At 39.6% G+C, this 18,885-nt stretch overlaps 1 protein-coding gene across 2 annotated transcripts in view; it reads left to right on the forward strand.

The window, feature by feature from the left end:
* The window catches only part of peak1 (pseudopodium-enriched atypical kinase 1), a 247,211-nt gene that overhangs the window by 50,964 nt on the left and 177,362 nt on the right, over window positions 1-18,885 (forward strand). The gene's annotated exons all lie outside the window — the stretch shown is intronic.

Consider the following 18,885-nt stretch of genomic DNA (forward strand, 5'->3'; position numbering starts at 1 on the left):
GCATGTTTCTATGTTATGAAACCAGCCACAGAGCGAGTACACTAGATAGGGCATGTTTCTATGTTATGAAACCAGCCACAGAGCGAGTACACTAGATAGGGCATGTTTCTATGTTATGAAACCAGCCACAGAGCGAGTACGCTAGATAGAAACATGCTCAATGTTATGAAACCAGCCACAGAGCGAGTACGCTAGATAGGGCATGTTTCTATGTTATGAAACCAGCCACAGAGCGAGTACGCTAGATAGGGCATGTTTCTATGTTATGAAACCAGCCACAGAGCGAGTATGCTAGATAGGGCATGTTTCTATGTTATGAAACCAGCCACAGAGTGAGTACGCTAGATAGGGCATGTTTCTATGTTATGAAACCAGTCAAAAGCCTTCTGTAAATATCAGGCAAAAATCACTCTCCATCAGTGGATAGGGATTCAGGGGCCCCCAAACAATAAAGGTAGCATATGATAGAAAAATGTGTAGAATAACAGGACATTTGCTTTAAAACGGAATATTTGGTCAAATGTGTAGAATAGCATTATAGGGCCCCCCCTCCTCCCAGAAAAAGTATGTTTTCCAAACAATACAATTATACTTTGTGCTCCGGGTAGTCCGGCCTGCATTGAACTCACCCAGTTGTCATGGATCAATGTAATGTGTGTGTGACCCTCTTGCTGAGAGTCTGGGACAGGTTTTCCATCTCTGCTGAAGCGCTAGGAGGCAAGAAAGAGGAGGGAGATTGGAGAAGGGGCAGAGAATAAGATGTGGGAACTTATTCCCTCCCTGTAAACCCCATGGAAAACAAACAAACAAGCGTTATTACTAACAAACCGGAGAACTAACCAATGGCTGCAACTGTGGAGGAAATGAGCCCTGCTTAGCCAAAGCCTCCCACGGTAGGAAGGGACAGGTCACCATCAAGAACATGCCATGTACAGTTCATCTCTGAATCTGGAGAGCTGATTTTCCTGTCCCCAGACATCACCTCCCAGAGCCTCTGTACGGTTGATTCTTTCAACCATATTTTATTTTCAAGCTCTTTATTCCCTCATTAAATGGTCAATATTTAATATTTTCAGTAGATAGTATTACTTTTACCGCCCCTCCTATAGTGAGGATATGGCTTCATTTTTAGACACTGCTCTCCTGAATTAGGAGGGCTGTGATTGGTTGCATTGCCTACTATGCCAATTTCTCTGTATAACTTAGGCAACTTTAAAACTAGCGCAGACCCCACTCTCGTGTGGATGGACAAAATCCACATGTGCGCGATGGGGCACGCGGATGAGAAAATTAGCAAACTTGCAGGAACTTGCACAAGTTTTCACAAGTCTGAAACGATCAAATGGGACAGGATAGGCAGGGAAAGGAAAAGGGAGGGGAGAGTAATATGCCAAATATGAAGTTGTTTGAAACACGAGGAAACCAAGGAGTGACAGCTTCGTTGACAGAGAATTCAGGCAGATAGGAGAGTGACGTCCAGCGTAAATGAAAAGGTCAGAGCGGAGGTAATAACCTGTGATAAGCATGTGTGACGTTATTGAGTGATTCCTCACAAAACCCAAACAAGAAAGGCCATGATTTTATGCATTTTCACAAAATGTAGTCCATAGAATAGTCCTTTGGAGGAAGGATTGTTGACATATATTTGCCGTGTGTATGTAGAAGCATAATTGAGAAATAATGAATCAAAGTTGGCATATTTCGGACATTTTGGCCTTACCCGGGCCTCCTTTAAGACTCGATAGTGTTTAATCTGTACATGCTACAAAGCAAAAAGTGGTGTCATATGAAGAAGCTTTACCGCCTGCTCTGTGATCTTTTTATTTCAATAAAACATTAATATTGAAAATATTTATATTTATATTAGTAATATTACTAATTGTTCAAAATAGTGTTGAAAAATACAGTGAGCTCCAAAAGAATTGGAACAGTGACACATTTGTTGTTGTTTTGTCTCTGTACTCCAGAACTTTGGATTTGATACAGTAATGATGAGGTTAAAGTGCCGACTGTCAGCTTTAATTTGAGGGTATTTTCATCCATACCCTTTGAATGTTTCCACATTTTGTTGTGTTACAACCTGCATTTTAAATGTATAAAAAAAACAATACCCCATAATGTCAAAGTTTTTATTATGTTTTTCAAAATGTTAACAAATTATTTAAAAATGAAAAGCTGAAAAGTCTTGAGGCGATATGTATTCAACACCTTATGGGAAGCATAAATAAGATCAGGGGTAAAATGCAAATTCGTATCTCAGAGCCATAATATTACTACACAAATCATACACGTAACGTTAGCTAGCAAGCCAGCCGGCTAACGTTAGCTAGCTAACAGTACGCTTTAACTTGAAATGAAAACGAAAATGATCTGAAAATGTAGCTAGTTAGACTATCTTACCTGTATACATGGATGGATGGTTCTTTTTAACAATTGTATTCGTATCTACAGATGGCATACAATTTTGTTATTAAGACAGATGAAAGTTCACATGTTCCATAAGGCATTTCTACCAAAAACAAATCTATTTTGATACAAAATAAAATAAAGTTTACATTCAAATGGCTCTCTGAAGTAGTGACGCTCGATATACGCCTTTACTGAAATGAGTGACATTTGTAGATGGGTAAAATAAAAAAAAAGCAGACATTGAATATCCCTTTGCGCATGCCAACGTTATTAATTACACTTTCGATGGTGTATTAGTGACAACAAATATACAGGCGCCCTTCCTAACTCAGTTGCCGGAGAGTAAAGACATCGCTCAGGGATTTCACCATGAGGCCAAAGGTAACTTTAAAAACAGTTCAAGTTTAATGACTTTGATAGGAGAAAACTGGGGATGATCAACAACATTGTAGTTATTCCACAATACTAACCTAATTGAAAGAGTGAAAAGAAGGAAGCCTGTACAGAAGAAAAAAAATCCACTCCAAAACATGCATCCTGTTGGATTTGATACAATTCACTAAAGTAATAAAAAGGCACTAAAGTAATATTGTCAAAAATGTGTCAAAGCAAGTAACTTTTTTTCCTGAATACAAAGTTTTATGTTTGGGGCAAATCCAAAACAACACATTACTGATGCCACTCTTAATATTTTAAAGCATAGTGGTGGCTGTATCATGTTATGGGTATGCTTGTAATCGTTAAGGACTGGGGAGATTTTCAGGATAAAAAATAAATTGAACGGAGCTAGGGCTGGGCAGTATACTGTGTTTTGCAATATACCGGTATTAATTCACCGACCGGTTTGGGTTTTTACTTCTATACCGGTATTTGAATGTTTGGTTTGTTAAATGTGATACACACTGTGTATCGTCCATTTTTATAGTTTACTTCTCTACTTGAATCATCTCTCTTCACTCTATGCCGCTTTCCACGCCCCCTGTCACTCAAGGAGCGCATTTGTTTGTCCACGACCACAAGACACTTGCGTTCAGTCTGCATGGTCATTGCAGCATATGCAACACTGTTGATGACAACGACGTGGTTTCCACATTGCTTCTTAATACAAATCCACTAGCGTTCTATAATTACACTATTAGCTTGTGTTTCTTACATCTGCAATTACAAGTGCTAGTTTATTGTGTGTAGATGGGTGTGAAAAATATCTAATTAATCAATTTTGTATTCTGTATTCAACTTTGTATTCTGGCTGTAATACATCAAAATGGGTAATAAGTCAAGGAGTATGAATACTTTCTGAATGCACTGTATTTGTGTATTAAAGTAGTCAAACGTTTAGTATTTGGTCCCATATTCCTAGCATGCAATGAGTATATCAAGCTTGTGACTCTACAAGCTTGTTGGATGCATTTGCTGTTTGTTTTTGGTTGTTTTTTTGATTATTTTGTGCCCAATAAATTAATGGTAAATAATGTATTGTGTGGTTGGAGTAAATTTGATTGTAAATAAGAATAGAATATGTTTCTAAACACTGCTACATTAATGTGGAGGATACCATGATTACAGATCATTCACAATTCATTCAGGACTATGACGAGTAAGAAGGTTACAGACTCACAAAACATACCCGCCAAAACATGTTAACCTATCACTATTACAATAAAATATATATATATATTTTTTTTGTTGGGGGGGGGGATATTTCTCCCTGCTAAATTGAAGGAACTATTGTCATAAAGTTCACCCAATAGGGATGAAAGAACCCTCAAATAAAAGTTTAGCTTTTTAGCATTTAGCATTATGGAGTCTAAAAGGAGGCCTGGTTAGAGCCAAAATGTAATAAATATGCCAACTTCGATTAATTATTCCTCAATTATGCTTTTAGATACATGTCAAATATATACGTCAACAATCCTTCCTCCAAAGGACAATTTTTTGAAAATCCATAAAATCATAATCACTCAATAAAGTCATACATGCTTATCACTTTATTATGAGCTTTTCTGCTGTTATGCCTCTATTTCCTTTGTGCTGTATGGCACTCTCCTGTCTGCCTGAATCAACGGTCTATGAAGCTGTCATTCCTTTGTTTTCTCATGCTTTGAAACAGCTTCATACTTCACATTTGGCATATTCCGCTACCCACCCTTTCCTTCCCTGCTTATTCTGTCCCACTTGATCTATTTTGTTGTTTTTGAGACTTTTGAAAACTTGTGCAAGTGCCACCCTCTCCCACAATATGTTTTTTTGATGATTTGTGACTTTTGGCCTTACTGCTATTAGCCCATACAAACACATTGAATAACAGATAGTCCTTACTGCTATTAGCCCATACAAACACATTGAATAACAGATAGTCCTTACTGCTATTAGCCCATACAAACACATTGAATAACAGACAGTCCTTACTGATATTATCCCATACAAACACATTGAATAACAGATAGTCCTTACTGCTATTAGCCCATACAAACACATTGAATAACAGATAGTCCTTACTGCTATTAGCCCATACAAACACATTGAATAACAGATAGTCCTTACTGCTATTAGCCCATACAAACACATTGAATAACAGATAGTTCTTACTGATATTATCCCATACAAACACATTGAATAACAGATAGTCCTTGCTTCTATTACCCCATAGAAACACATTGAATAACAGATAGTCCTTACTGCTATTAGCCCATAGAAACACATTGAATAACAGATAGTCCTTACTGCTATTAGCCCATAGAAACACATTGAATAACAGATAGTCCTTACTGCTATTAGCCCATAGAAACACATTGAATAACAGATAGTCCTTACTGCTGTTAGCCCATAGAAACACATTGAATGACAGATAGTCCTTACTGATATTAGCCCATAGAAACACATTGAATAACAGATAGTCCTTACTGCTATTAGCCCATAGAAACACATTGAATAACAGATAGTCCTTACTGCTGTTTGCCCATACAAACACATTGAATAACAGATATTCCTTACTGCTGTCAGTCCTTAGAAACACATTGAATAACAGATAGTCCTTACTGCTATTAGCCCATAGAAACACATTGAATAACAGATAGTCATTACTGCTGTTAGTCCATAGAAACACATTGAATGACAGATCGTCCTTACTGCTGTTAGCCCATAGAAACACATTGAATGACAGATCGTCCTTACTGCTATTAGCCCATAGAAACACATTGAATAACAGATAATCCTTACTGCTATTTGCCCATAGAAACACATTGAATAACAGATAGTCATTACTGCTGTTAGCCCATAGAAACACATTGAATAATAATAATAATAATATATGCCATTTAGCAGACGCTTTTATCCAAAGCGACTTACAGTCATGTGTGCATACATTCTACGTATGGGTGGTCCCGGGGATCGAACCCACTACCCTGGCGTTACAAGCGCCATGCTCTACCAACTGAGCTACAGAAGGACCATAACAGATAGTCCTTACTGCTGTTAGCCCATAAAAACACATTGAATAACAGATATTCCGTACTGCTATTAGCCCATAGAAACACATTGAATAACAGATGGTCCTTACTGCTGTTACTCCATAGAAACATATTGAATATTTCACCACATGGAACAACAGATAGTCCTCTGAAAAATGTGTGTCTTATATCGAGTTATTATAGGGGTATAATGGGAAAAAAACGAAAACATTTTTCCTACAACCTTGTTTGTTCACTATAAACAGTCTACATACTATACTTCCAGGGTTTTCTTTATTTTTTACTATTTTCTAAATTGTAAAATAATAGTGAATACATAAAAACTATGAAATGATACATATGGGAATCATGTAGTAACCAAAAAAGTGTTAAACAAATCAATATATTTTAGATTCTTCAAAGTGGTCACCCTTTGTACTCTCTTTGCATTCTCTCATCCAGCTTAATCTGGAATGCTTTTCCAACTGTCTTGAAGGAGTTCCCACATATGCTGTGCACTTGTTGGCTGCTTTTCCTTTACTCTTTGGTCCAACTCATCCCAAACCATCTCAATTGGGTTAAAGTCAGGTGATTGTGGAGGCCAGGTCATCTGCTGCAGCACTTCATCACTCTCCTTCTTGGTCAAAGAGCCCTTACACAGCCTGGAGGTGTGTTTTGGATTATTGTCCTGCACAAACCAGATGGGATGGCGTGTCACTGCAGAATTCTGTGATAGCCATGCTGATTAATTGTGCCTTGAATTCTAAATACATCACAGACCATGTCACCAGCAAAGCACCATCACACCTCTTCCATGCTTCACAGTTGGAACCAAAAGTCTTAAATTTGGACTCATCAGACTAAAGGACACATTTCCACTGGTCTAATGTCCATTGCTCGTGTTTCTTGGCCCAAGCAAGTCTTTTCTTCTTATTGGTATTCTTTAATAGAGGTTTCAACCACGAAGGCCTGATTCACAGTCTCCTTTGAACAGTTGATGTTGAGATGTGTCTGTTACTTGAACTCTGTGAAGCATTTATTTGGGCTGCAATTTATGAGACTGGGAACTCTAATGAACTTATCCTCTGCAGCAGAGACACTGTCTCTTCCATTCCTGTGGCTGTCCTCATGAGAGCCAGTTTCATCATAGTACTTGCTGTTTTTTTGCGACTGCACTTGAAGAAACTTTCAAAGTTCTAGAAATGTTCTGAATTGACTGACTTTCATATCATAAAGTAATGATGGACTGACATTTCTCTTTGCTTATTTGAGCTGTTCTTGCCATAATATGGACTTAGCCCTATTTGGTAAAATACCATCTTCTGTATACTACCCCTACCTTGTCACAACACAACTGATTGGCTGAAACGCACACCTGTTAATTGAAATGCTTTCCAGGTGACTACCTCATGAAGCTGGTTGAGAGAATGCCAAGAGTGTGCAAAGCTGTCATCAAGGCAAAGGGTGGCGACTTTGAAGAATCTCATAAAATATTTGATTATTTTTACACTTTTTTTGGTTACTACATGATTCTTTGTTATTTCATAGTTTTGATATCTTCACTATTATTCTAATATGTAGAAAATAGTCCAAATAAATACAATTCCTTGAATGAGTATGTGTGTCCAAACTTTTGACTGGTACTGTACATATTCGTGAGAGTATCACCTTTACACCAGAGGTGTCATATTAGTTTGTAGCCCAAACAATTTGGACACAGACAGAAGTTGTCAGATCGGCTATACCGACCTCAGACGAGTTCCAAGTCGCTTGTTGGGGTCGTAGAGCATAATTGGGAACACCGTTGTGTTCGTGGGAGTCTCATCTTTTCATAGACTGGTACTAGTTTGTAGGCCAAGCCGTTCGGGAAGCTACAAACTGTTTTTTGAGAAGACCGATTCCCGGGATTTCTCATGGTCTGACAAATACCGCTCTAGCTTTGTCACCTTTCACCACAGATGCGGAAGTGTTACATTGGCGCATGCAGGTGGATTGAGAGACCTAACAGTACAGAAAAACATATCTCGATCTTAAATTGACAGATTTTTTAATGGGGATTTTTTTGTTACGCCAAGTTAATTTCCACTGGGGCGTGGACAACGACCGCAATGGGTTTAAATCTTCTTAAAAGCAATTAGGTCATTTACAATCATCTGAAAACGAAGAATCTTAATGAATAAAAACTACAAAGCTATGTCAAATCAGGTAATTCCAGTCTGAAAGAATGCTTTGAATTCATTTCCCTCAGTCATTGGGTGTGTGTTGTCACACTCCATTCTAACGCATCCTTGTTACCGCAGGAGAGGAAAACAGAAGGCACGTACGTATGTGTTGCTGAGAGTCGCAGCTTTCAGGTCATAATATTTTAACTTAAACCGTTCAAATGCTAGAACCAAATTCATATGGGAAAGAAAATAATCAACATGCCACATAGGCCCTAGAAACCACACACGTTTGTCATTTTGTTACTGAACGTCCAGTTTTTGGCTTTTAAATAAAAAAAGTTTATTCATGATTAGAATTGATCAAAATTGAGTCTAAATTCATAAACGGGCCGCCAGTTGAATATCCCTGCCATGCACACACCATTCAGATGGTTGCCAACCACACCATTCACAATGGTTGCCACCCAGATGTAATGATGAGTTCAATGTCTAAGGTGCAGCAGAGTAAACACCAGCTCTTCCTTCCTAATCTTACCTTTGAATCTTGGTCTACCAACCTTTCTTTGGAGGGCATATAAATGCCGGCCCTTCTTCTGCCACACATCTATCATAAGTGCTCTAATCTTACATTTGACCTCACTTACCGCCCCCGGTCGTACTGTCTTGAACCAACTTGACTGTGTATCAAATCAGGCTTCCCCAAATGTATACATATTTAAATCATTATGTGGTTCATAAACTAGTTATGTAATTGTAAGACAGTTTGTCTAGTGTCTGTAGCATAAACTGTTAAGAGCTGTACCATTTTGAAAAGCAACCACTTTTAGCTATATGCTAGTTAGCATGCCATTTCAAATAGTTATAGTGTGCAGTAATAATGTTTGGTGGCAGGATATGTGCTTTTATCAGACGTCTGAAGCCGAAAAAGACGGGACATTGTAAATCTAATTTGACCTATGCACTAACAAGGCTTTTCAGCATCAGCAGCTTGACTACTGCTAGAGCACTGTACCTTTATTGATCTACTGTTCTTCAACATCAGATGTACTCACATTGGATGGGATGATTAGGCTTCAAACCTTCTCTCAAACAGCCTAATACAGTGGGGCAAAAAAGTATTTAGTCAGCATAATTTGCAAATAAATTCATAAAAAATCCTACAATGTGATTTTCTGGATTTTTTCTTCTCATTTTGTCTGTCATAGTTGAAGTGTACCTATGATGACAATTACAGGCCTCTCATCGTTTTAAGTGGGAGAACTTGCACAACTGGTGGCTGACTAAATACTTTTTTGCCCCACCTTACATACTCTTAGAGTAGGTTTAACCAATTAATGTACTTGCTAATGTAAACATGTTTTTTCATCTAAGACACACATGCAATCTGCCATCTAGGAATCTGTTCTATATTCCTCATCTTGATATATACCCATTAGTTATTAAAAGGGTAGTCTGCTGTTTAAATGACAACAAAAGCCCAACACCCTGCCACTGTTTTGGTAAAAAGCTGAAGAATTGGGGGTGGAGAAATGTAACTACTCTCAAATTCATCAATAGAGCTATGGATACATACTTTACAAACAAAAATGAATGGAATTAATACAATACAATTCTAAAGATTAGAGTAATGACTTACATTGCTAAACTCTGTTAAACAGCCTTATAATAACCAAAGGTGGCAGCAGGTAGCCTAGCGGTTAGACCTTTGGCCAGTAACCGAATTCCACGAGCCAACGAGTTGAAAAATCTGTATGTGCACTTGAGCAAGGCACTTAACCCTAAGTGCTCCAGGGTTGCCGTTAATAATGGCAGACCCTGGCCATGAATCCACTCTCCGAGGGTGTCTCGGGGAGAGTTGGGATATGCAAAAAAACACATTTCCAATTCACAGTTGTGAAATAGGACAAATAAGAATACATTATTTGTATTTATTTAAAATAAATATTTCCTATTAATAGCTGAATATAGAGAGAGCATGCCAACCAAATAGGTCCTTCATGACCCCAATGCATTAACAGTAGAACCGACTGGCCTTCCAGCCTATAAGTACCCGCTAGAGAACGTTACCAGGTGTCCCCTTTAGCATATGCATCAGATGCATATCAACCCACAAGGTGCAGCAAACATAACAAAAAACACTTGGTATTATAAAGGATGAAACGCATGAATAAATATTTGTCAGGAAAAATAACAATAGATAATCAAGGCTATGTTTTGTATAATTCCTAGAGAAAACGTAGGCCTATATAGCCTGTTTTCGTTTCTCTTCCAATGACAACATTAGTGTAATGCATATGATCAACTTGATTTGTGGATTCCATTAGTAATAGTTATAGAAATGAATAGAGTCCAGTTACAGCTTCTTTTGACAAAGTGGAAATAAAAAAGATAATATAACCAGCCAAGGTGCACAGGTGAAATAATATGCTGTATTCCTAAACAAAAACACATGACCAATTGTAAAGGATGACTTATATAAATAATTAGCAGATTGTAATTTGATTATGTTACCAGTTTTTGCTAAGTAGCCACAGTAATGCTGCTGAGCGAGTGGTGAATGCAGGGACAGCAGAGATATTATTGGATAAACTGACATTTGGAAATAGAGTTGCGCCTTTTGGAATTATGAGTTATTTGACAAAGGTAAGTGTAATAGAAACTACACACTATGCTCCTTCTGATAGTATATAGAATTCTAAATGTTTTACCTGCATGTGACTCTGAAGAAGGATTTGCAAAAAGTGATGCTCCTTTCCCTGCATCTGTAAATTACAAGGTGCACCCATCTCTTCATGTGCAATTTTGTCAACCTATAGGCCTAAAATTGTCACTCATCCGATTGTCAATTGAATCTTGTCTATAGCCTGTCTTATTATGTGTGGAATTAGTTTCGGTATAGATTAAGTGTAGTTTCAATGGGCCAGCTGTACAGGTTGTCTTGCATCCTTTTATTTCTTGCTTATCAACGTGGATAGAGTCAATGACATGTTTTGCATTATTCTAAAGGCCTACTGCAACACATTGCATGCTGTCGTTCCCCTTACAATACATTTGATTAGTAATAGAGTTACAGTCAATAAAACAGTTTTGTAGCAGCTTTGTCATGACGTTGCCATCTTTGGGTACAGCACCCCTCCATTTGCACCAGCCCTCGTCTATGCACCATCCCCCTAACCCCCCTGTCTCCTACACCCAGGCTGCTGTGGTCAGAGAGAGGTCGTAAATTCCTGGAGGAGATTATCTCCTCATGGCCACAGTATAGAGAGAGAGTGAATTTTCATAGAGAACAAAGGAATTTCTTCCACCTCACAGAACTTGAGGTCCGAAGAACATTTATGTTCTGGAGAAGGTATAAAAGATCGGGGAAGAATCCAGCTACGAACTGGTCTGTTTGGTAAAATTTTGTGAAACTCATGGGAGACTCCGTTATTTCCTTGTAACTATCTACTGTTTGTTTATACATTTCTGTGAATTACTTAGTTAGTAAATACATGATTTAAGACAATTGATGTATAGATGACTCATTGTGAAGACTGGGTTCGTGCAGATAACCAACAATTTACGACGTTTGGAATGAGACTAACATGAGGTAAATAATTCATTAATTCGAAGACTAAGTGATCAGATATTCAAATATCTGAAAAGTTATATTAGGAAAATTATAACTTTATAATCTGAATATTTTCCGTGGTGCCCCGACTTCCTAGTTAATTACAGTTACATGATTAATCAGTTTAATGGCGTAATAATAGTTATTTGATAAATAGGTCTTCAGTTTTAATGATGCCAAAGACACGACAGCTTATTTTTACAAAGTAAAATGTATAAGATAATTGTCAAATTATTAACATAATGCTGATTAAATAGGCATAACACAAAATCATCATCACACAATTGTTCTATATTAAATCAACCTCATCACTCAGTTAGGCCTAATTTATATTTGATTGTGAAATAACTTGCACAATTATCACCCATTCCATCCATTTGTCATTCATTCAGTAGGCTGGCTTCGTTTGCTACGCTGGATAGTCAAGGTTATGTAAAAGAGAATGGTATCAACCCCAACACTTGGTCAAATTATTTTCTGCTGATAAATAGGCATAACACAAACTCATCTCGCTATTGTCTTTCTAAATTAAATCAACCTCTTCACCCTCCATATCATTCAGTTAGATGTAAGGTGTAATGTGCTCACCCATTCATCCATGTGTCATTCATTCAGTGAGGAGAGAGAGACTCATTAGTGCCTAGCTGGGTGCCAACGTCCTACAGCACATTGTCTTGGCGGCTTAAGTTAGAAATAGGTGTGGGGGAAAACAGTTAAGTCTCATACTTTTCTGTTTGTGATTTAGAAATTCTGACATGAGCAGTGTAAAATACAAACATTTAGGAAAGGTCAGGGAAGGAGCAGGACATACCTTTTTTTGGGTGGGTGGGGGGGCATCAAACGTCTGTGGCCATTGGCGGTTCTAGTGTTAAAATCTACACCATGTCCAGGCCAGTAGAAATTCTGTTTGGGCAAGTAGATTTTTTTGTTGTCCAACTGCCCGGTCATGCCAGCTAACCAAAAAGGTTAGCATTGGACCCTGTCATAGCCTATGAATAGGACCCAGAGTTTTACCTGACCAGGTCATGAGATAAAGAACAACTCCAGGCCCCAGAAAAGACGCATACAAATTTTGCCGCACCACTTTTGAACCTGTGCTTTAAATCCTATAACTTATGTCTCAAGAGCATAGCGTAACTGTCCAATCATAACCCCAAGTATAATGTTGCATTACTCTGTTTATAACAGGAACATAAACCATGTATAGCTTCAACATGTGTTCAAAAGCTGACCTGGTCCATTTCTCATCGGAGTAGGCTTATGAGTTAGGGTAGGTCAAATGTAGGGTTAGGGGCGGTTTTGTGGACACAGATTACATCTAGTCCTGGACTAGAAATCATTTTGGCCAGATATTGTCTATTGACCTTGCTTTTTAGTCCAGGACCAGGCTTAATCTGTGTCCGGTAAAATGTCCCCATAATGTTTAAATGAGTGAAATGGGATGATGTCTTAAAAGAAAAACATGTTTACATTACCAAGTACATTAAAGGGGTAAACCTACTCTAAGACTATGTATTAGGCTTTTTGAGAGGTTTGAATCCTAATCATCCCATCCAATGTGAATACATCTGTTGTCCTTCTGTAGCTCAGTTGGTAGAGCATGGCGCTTGTAACGCCAGGGTAGTGGGTTCGATCCCCGGGACCACCCATACGTAGAATGTATGCACACATGACTGTAAGTCGCTTTGGATAAAAGCGTCTGCTAAATGGCATATATTATTATTATTATATTATTAAGAACAGTAGATCAATAAAGGTACAGTGCTCTAGCAGTAGTCAAGCTGCTGATGCTGAAAAGCCTTGTTCGTGCATAGGTCAAATTAGATTTACAATGTCCTGTCTTTTTCAGAAAAAAATCATTTCATTTAAAACATATTTTTTTTGCATTAATATTATTAGTGATTTCAAAAGAGAAGGCATAGGTAACAGTAACTTATTATTAAACTCCAGTGCCTTTGAATCCCTCTTAACCTCTGGGCTGTCAAGTGTTCATAATCAAATGCAAGTTTAGAACTCACAAAGTTTTGTGTGTTTGTGTCCCATGGCCAAGAAGCGAGGAGTATCTCTTTCTCTAAACCTTGAACTGGGATTGGATTATGACAGTGGAGGAGAAAAATGTCAACAACACAGCAACCCCCAGTGTGTCTGAACAAACGCTCTGTTTCATTGGGCTTACACGACTGTCCTCTTCATTAGATTTGCATGGTTGCACTTAGCGCCACAGCAAAATCCTGCATTTGTCTTGGGGTGGACTCAGACTCATCTCAAACTTAATTGGACTTTCTAGGTTTGGCAAGCACCACACAATTATCTCTATGCCTTCTTGTTCCTGTTGACATACGTGTCTCCTATCTCCTCTGCAAGAAATCATCTCTCGGGGAGAGTTGGGTATATTTATTTGTTCGACATAATTCACTTAAATGCTGATTGGCTGATAGTGAGGTCATTAGCGGAAATGTGCTGGGCATAAGTAGGAATGTGGAACCAACGTCTCTGCTTCCTCTGGGGACGCCTACACTGTGTGGCGACAGCCATAATAATCCACCGCCATATGATAATGTCTAGCCAATGGCAGAGAGCTACAAAAGCCCAAAACAAATGGCAGACACACCAGAGCAGAACTTAGTTATCTAATTTAGGAATTCAATTCAGGTAATCAGTGATGTTCCCATTGAAGAGGACAATGTTAACTCACCAAGCTGAAGGGGTCGACAGTATCTGTTTTCGGACATCAAGGCAATGTTTCATCATTATCAGAGCAAACGCCATGTTTTCCGATCCCACTTGACACTTTTGGGCAAGGCGATGCATCGAAATGAACCGTTTAGAACACATTAACCCTGTTGCCTCTAATCTGGAGACAGTGATTTCCCCTGATATAAAGAAGGGTTTAGGACTTCTGTGAATGCCTCCACGTAACGTGAACGGACTCGAATATCCAGAGCCATTTCAGGCTTGTAAACTGCACTCATCAAGAGTCTGCTGTTTATTCACTGATTCAGCTCTCAGCTGGGATCATGTTTACAGGTTTCATAAGGCACGCCATGGCCACTTCAAACTGGTGGTGAAACGAAATCCAGGGTGGTCGGCGAGTGTTGTATCATCTTTCCTTCTACGTACATAGAGCTGTTGGAGGAGGTGCATTCTCAGTGTCTAATCGAGGGTCTGTTGTGTTCAGCACTAATTGTTTTAGTGTAGCATCCATGATTTGTATCATCGATTGCACAGTCTGCTTTGTTGTTATCGTAAATCACCGTAGGTGAGATGCTACTCATTTAGGTAAACGTCAGCCTTAACTCATTCGTCAGTTTCAAACACAACATTTGGCGAGCGGGGATGGCTGAAAGTATTTCAACATTAACCCTACCTCCTCCAGGGCCGTTCTTGCCTCAGTCAGGAAAACCAACAATCCCATGGGACAGATGGAAGTTGTCGTTCCAGACGTACATGCTAGCTACCGGACTGCATGTGGTTAGCCCTGAGTAGAAAAGTCTCCACTGTCTCGATGCATAGGGCCTGCACATCTGACAAAGCTTGGGAAAGTGCACAAGCTTTTGAACTTTTGGATGCATTTTCAGCGACACAGTACTCTGCTGATCTTAAGCTGTTCAAGTTGTGCAGGAGTCTGTGGTCAGACTGTACCTGTCAGTCAGACAGTAACATGAGCCTCAGTGCTGGTCAAGCTGTGTAGAAGTCAGTGGTCAGACTGTACCTGTTAGTCAAACAGTAACATGAGCCTCAGTGCTGGTCAAGCTGTGTAGAAGTCAGTGGTCAGACTGTACCTGTCAGTCAAACAGAAACATGAGCCTCAGTGCTGTTCAAGCTGTGTAGAAGTCAGTGGTCAGACTGTACCTGTCACTCAGACAGTAACATGAGCCTCAGTGCTGTTCAAGCTGTGTAGAAGTCAGTGGTCAGACTGTACCTGTCACTCAGACAGTAACATGAGCCTCAGTGCTGGTCAAGCTGTGTAGAAGTCAGTGGTCAGACTGTACCTGTCACTCAGACAGTAACATGAGCCTCAGTGCTGTTCAAGCTGTGTAGAAGTCAGTGGTCAGACTGTACCTGTCACTCAGACAGTACCATGAGCCTCAGTGCTGGTCAAGCTGTGTAGAAGTCAGTGGTCAGACTGTACCTGTCAGTCAAACAGTAACATGAGCCTCAGTGCTGTTCAAGCTGTGTAGAAGTCAGTGGTCAGACAGTAACATGAGCCTCAGTGCTGTTCAAGCTGTGTAGAAGTCAGTGGTCAGACTGTACCTGTCACTCAGACAGTAACATGAGCCTCAGTGCTGTTCAAGCTGTGTAGAAGTGGTCAGACTGGTCAGACAGTAACATGAGCCTCAGTGCTGTTCAAGCTGTGTAGAAGTCAGTGGTCAGACTGTACCTGTCACTCAGACAGTACCATGAGCCTCAGTGCTGGTCAAGCTGTGTAGAAGTCAGTGGTCAGACTGTACCCAGTCAAACAGTAACATGAGCCTCAGTGCTGTTCAGACAGTGGTAACATGAGCCTCAGTGCTGTTCAAGCTGTGTAGAAGTCAGTGGTCAGACTGTACCTGTCACTCAGACAGTAACATGAGCCTCATTGCTGTTGATGAGACCCCAGTCGTGTCAACTGTGGTGCCAGGACACCATGCACGGTCCCCTGACTGCCCTGCTAGTGGATAGACGATGTCGGAAACCAAACCAATTTGCAAAATGGTGTAGGCAGTGGTGTAAAGTACTACCGGTACTTATGTTTTCTTTTGGGGGTATCTGTACTGTACTATTTATTTTTTTGACAACTTTTGCCTCACTACATTCCTACAGAGAATGATGTACTTTTTACTCCATACATTTTCCCTGACACTTTCCCTGACACATTTTGAATGCTTAGCAGGACAGAAAAATGGTCTAATTCACACTCTTGTCAAGAGAACACATGGTCATCTCTACTGCCTCTGATCTGGCGGACTCACTAAACACATGCTTTGTTTGTAAATGATGTCGGGGTGTTGGAGAGTGCCCCTGGCTATCCCGTAAATTAAAATAAAAACAAGAAAATGGTGCCGTCTGGTTTGCTTAATATAAGGAATTTGAAATTATTTATAGTTTTGATACTTTTGATACTTAAGTACATTTTAGAAATTACGTTTACTTTTGATTCTTAAGTATATTTAAAAACAGACATTTAGTTTTTCTTGAATAACTTTCTATTAAGGTATCTTTACTTTTACTCAAGTATGAAAATTGGATGTAGGTCAGCTCCAGTCCAGACCCCTGTGCCCCAACGCTCACATCCCATGGACACACCCTCTGCTGTCATTCACACTGTGGGCTCACACCCGGCTGGGTCACGTCCCACAGACATGCCTTTTCCTGTCACTCACCTGGTTGGCTCAAACCCAGCTGGATCACACCCCACAGACACGCCCCCTCTTGTCGCTCATGCAGTCTCGCTCAAGCCCGGCTGGGTCACACCCCGCAAGCCATGCCCCTCCTGTCACTCGCACGGTTGGCTCAAACCCGGGTGGGTTTTCCAATAGTGCTGTATACCTGGGGGGTTCCTCCATTCCTCTCCTGACACAGGAGCAAAAGTGTTGCTCATTAACATTGCCACCTACCTGCAATTCTTGTCCCACCTGCACCTCCAGCCGACCAGCCTTAGACTGTACGGATATGGGCGCTCAGTGATTGATGTCATCGGCTTTATACACGCACTTGTGCAGTATGGCAACAAGGCCCTCTCTCAGTTCCCCTTCCACATCACACGGCAGGGCACTAATATCTTAGGTCTGGACCTGTTCACCAGCCTAGAGTTCTTCCCTGTTGGAATACAGTGCACATCGGCCTCCCCATAATAGTAATAATATATATTTTTAAGTGCTTTTTACACACCCAAGTCACTTCACAAGACAATCAGCTGGATAAAAAGCAATACAATCATATATTAGAATGAGTAAGTAAATACACTGAACCCAAATATAACCACAACATGTAAAGTGTTTCATGAGCTGAAATAAAAGACCCCCGAAATGTTCTGTTGTGCACTCATTTGTTTACATCCCTGTTAGTGAGCATTTCTCCTGTGCCAACATAATCCATCCACCCAACAAGTGTGGCATATCAAGAAGCTGATTAAATAGTATGATCGTTATGCAGGTGCACCTTGTGCTGGGGACAATAAAAGGTCACTCTAAAATGTGCAGGTTTGTCACAACACAATGCCACAGATGTCAACTTTTTTGAACATTCTATTAAAAATAGCGCAACATTTCAGCGCCCTGCTACTCATACCAAGAATATAGTATATGCATATGATTAGTATGTGTGGATAGAAAACACTCAGACGTTTCTAAAACTGGTTAAATCACGGCTGTGACTATAACAGAACGTGCATTTCATCGAAAAGCGCAGGAAAATCTGATCACTGAAAATTGGAAAATATATCAATGCGCCACTTGAATGTATTGTTGAATGGGAACCACATTACCTGGAGCCGAGATTGCAATTCCTACAGCTTCCACACGATGTCACTAGTCTTGTCATTTTCCTAGGATTTGTTTCTTGGTCAAACGAAGAAGAGACAGCCCATTTCTTCCGGTCTCCGACCAGATATTTTGGTTGAGATTTATCCGGACATTATTTCAAGACGTAGAGCTAGAGAATATACATCGCCTCGTGATCAATTTGATCGATTATTAACGTTTCATAATACCTAATGTTGCATTACAAAAGTATTTCGAAGTGTTTTGTGAAAGTTTATCGTCAACTTTTTTAATTAAAAAAATGATGTTGCGTTATAAAACGCTGTTTTTGTCCTTGATCACACAGTCTTCATAGATCGATATCTAGGCTATATATGGACCGATTTAATCGAAAAAAAGACCCAATAGTGATGTTTATGGGACATCTAGGAGTGCCAACAAAGAAGATCGTCAAAGGTAATGAATGTTTTATATTTTATTTCTGCATTTTGTGTTGCGCCGACTATGCTAATTATTTTGTTTACGTCCCCTGCGGGTCTTTAGGGGTGTTGCATGCTATCAGATAATAGCTTCTCATGCTTTTGCCGAAAATCATTTTAAAAATCTGACATGTTGGCTGGATTCACAACGAGTGTAGCTTTAATTCAGTACCCTGCATGTGTGTTTTAATGAACGTTTGAGTTTTAACGAGTGCTATTAGCATTTAGCGTAGCGCATTTGCATTTCCAGATGTCTAGATGGGACGCCTACGTGTCGGGTCGACCTAAGAGGTTTTAAGGGATTGTGCAATT

Source organism: Oncorhynchus gorbuscha, linkage group LG01, assembly GCF_021184085.1.
Source record: "Oncorhynchus gorbuscha isolate QuinsamMale2020 ecotype Even-year linkage group LG01, OgorEven_v1.0, whole genome shotgun sequence".
Taxonomy (NCBI): Eukaryota; Metazoa; Chordata; class Actinopteri; order Salmoniformes; family Salmonidae; genus Oncorhynchus; species Oncorhynchus gorbuscha.